The sequence below is a fragment of the Eschrichtius robustus genome, chromosome 3 (assembly GCF_028021215.1).
Source record: "Eschrichtius robustus isolate mEscRob2 chromosome 3, mEscRob2.pri, whole genome shotgun sequence".
NCBI classification, from domain to species: domain Eukaryota; kingdom Metazoa; phylum Chordata; class Mammalia; order Artiodactyla; family Eschrichtiidae; genus Eschrichtius; species Eschrichtius robustus.
This window is the reverse complement of record NC_090826.1, coordinates 68,490,894-68,493,720: the sequence shown is the minus strand read 5'-3', so window position 1 is coordinate 68,493,720 and position 2,827 is coordinate 68,490,894. Positions and strand designations below refer to the sequence as shown.

The window sequence follows — 2,827 nt, the reverse complement described above, 5'->3', positions numbered from 1 at the left end:
AGAATGACATGGTCAGTTGTACATTTTAAAAGGAAGGCCCAGGTTACTGGGGGGAATAAATGGGGCTACATGTGATATGGAACTACTGCATACAGTTCTGCATGTTGTATCCTCTACAACCTAGGGAAGGCCATAAAATGTGGTCTGTGAATGGCACCCCGGAGTGGTGCAGTGCTCGACCTACACGGCCAGATTGAGTGTAATTGCAAGTAAGGAGGCTAATAAAGTACTTCAGACATGAAACGTAGGAAAGGTTGTGCTAAAGAAGGGCAATAGCAGAGAAAGGAAGGGGGCATAATGCAGAAATAATGATGTAGAATCAACAGGAATAGGTGGCTGGTTGGATGAAGATGGTGATACAGAGAGAGCAGTCAAAGAGAAAATGGTTTTATCTTGTGTGGGTCTGGCTCAGTCGGAACCACATTTTAGAATCACCTTCCCTATTTGGTTTGGGGTTAGATTTGGTTCTAGGTTAGAAACTTGCACAAGATTTGGGAAGTGAAAGGAAGCAACAGCCCTTATGCTCTGAAGATCGTCACGGTTAGAGGTAAGATGAGGCAGACACAGAGAAATGGCAGATGCCAGCCTGTCCTCACCCTCCTTCTCCACTCTGCAGCCTCTTCCACCTCCAGGGCCAGCAGCTCTACCCATCTGCCTGCCCCGCTGACCAACAGCAACCAGTGACCAGAGGCTGGAGTGCAAATTCACAGAGGCAGTTGCTAGGACCAGGTCACAGCCTTGCACAGACCTCTACACCTGCCCCCTTACGGGTCCCTCTCAGCAGACTCCCCTCAAGCTCTGACTTGCCCACTGTGCCAGTGCTTCAGGAGGACTACTTAGTGACTTCCCTGATTCACCAACTCTCCTTTCTGGACCCCTCTTTCTCCAGGTTCAGTTCCTGATCCCAGCAGTTTCTTTTGCAGCAATTTGAAAAAATGAATCCAAAATTCATATAGATCTGCAAAAGATGTGTAATAGTCAAAACAGCTTTGAAAAAGAACAAAATTGGAGGACTTACACCAGCTGATTTCAACACTTATTATAAAGGAATCTATAACAGAGCTGTAAAGATGGGCACCCAAATTTTACAGGGGCAAAACATTTGGTAAAATTGTTGTCTGAGATGACTTGGAAAGCAGGCCACATGCCTAGTGAGGCCGTAGCTCTGGGCAAAGTGATTGGCAAGAGAATAACCGGGCTCACTTTCTTTGTACTGCAGCAAAGCATTATAAGAAATGAGCTCAGGAAATAAGTGGCCAGTTTGCAAGCAGAAATTGAGGGTCCAGAAATTGGACGCCTGACTAGAAAAGCTGTATGATAGCTGTTAGACCCCGAACACAAAAGCCTATTAAAATCCAGCTTTGCTGTTGCCATTGGGCTAACCGAAGTTACTTGTGGTGGGGTTTGAGGGCGATGGCCCTGACTGAAGGGGTATGACAGCATCTCCCACTGTCCCTGACACCACTGTGAGGCCTCTGTCCACTCAACATCATGAGAGGAAACACAGTCCTGATGCAAAGAAATTTGGATCAGAGAAAACATATTCCAGGGTCATACCAGTCCTCCAGGAACTGCAGGCAGTGAGGCTGCCTCAGCCTCCCAAAATGCCTGAGCAACAAGATGGACGGGAGAAGGGCCTTGCCTTCATTCTGGAGATGTTCGTATCCGGATAAACTCCATGCCTAAAGGATGTGCTGAAAATCCAAGCTCCAGAAATATGTGGAACGTTTCTTGGAACTGGGCTTCTAACAACTTTCAACGGTGCAATCAAAAGCATTGTAAATCAGGCTTTTCTAAGAAAAAGGTGCCCAAAGATTCAGTAAGCTTGGTTACTAGTATTCTTAGCAGGATTTTCTGTTCTTTCATTCTCAGTCACTTTATTACAACTTAATCTTTTTAAATCCTACTTTGGATCATTCAAGCTTCTCAGAAGTACTTTGGATTATTAGAATTACAGACTTCATTTTGAAATTGCTTTTCATAGGCTCAAAAAATCTTATTATAGTAGTGCCTTCTTTCATCCTGCTTTTTAAATCCAAGGGTTACTGGTGTATGCTCTTAGAAGAATTATGTCAGTTTTACTGAATTTTGTTCCCATATCAGTTTTGGTTTCATTACCTTATTTGCTTCAGGGAGTTTAATAATATAATTAGCTAGATTCTTGGGATATTACTGTCTTTATTCTACCTCATTTTATAGCTTTTGGGTTTTTTTGGAAATCTGAGAACTTTCAGATAGGTTTTGTGAATATTTTTTACACAGCCAAGTTACAGAGTGACTTATTTAGATGTGGATGATATTCGTTCAGTATGTCAAGCTGAATTTCAGAAAATTATTCTTCCCATCAGTCAGCATGTTTTTCTGGAGAATGCATTCATTGCCTTATGGTTTTACAGAGAGAATATATGTCCACTGTGCAGAACTGTGATTTCAGACCACAGAAACAGATGGAAAGATGGGGCTGCCTCATCATACCTTCAAATACAATTAAGTCCGATGAACTATTAAAACCACAAAAAACTAATTTCATTAGGTTACAATGACTATTAGTAAATCCATTCAGATGGATTTCAGTACTAAAAATTAAGAAAATGTTTCCAAACACTTTTAGAACACCAGAACAAGATTTAAGCGTGTTTTAATTCTTTTAATTTAAATGAGTGAAAGAACACTGTTTTTGAAAATATAATAGTCAACCTAATGTACATGTCAACAATATTTCTTCAATCCTAACTACTTGACATATGATTGAGACGTAAAATTGTAAATGTGTTTTCTTGTTAATTTTACCAGAAACAGCAACTGGATAACTAACTATAACTAGTTG

The 2,827-nt window shown here is 41.1% G+C and overlaps 1 pseudogene; it reads left to right on the top strand.

The window, feature by feature from the left end:
* The first annotated feature begins 1,413 nt into the window (after positions 1–1,413).
* LOC137760595 (E3 ubiquitin-protein ligase RNFT1 pseudogene) lies at positions 1,414–2,508 on the top strand (annotated as a pseudogene).
* Positions 2,509–2,827: the final 319 nt, after the last annotated feature.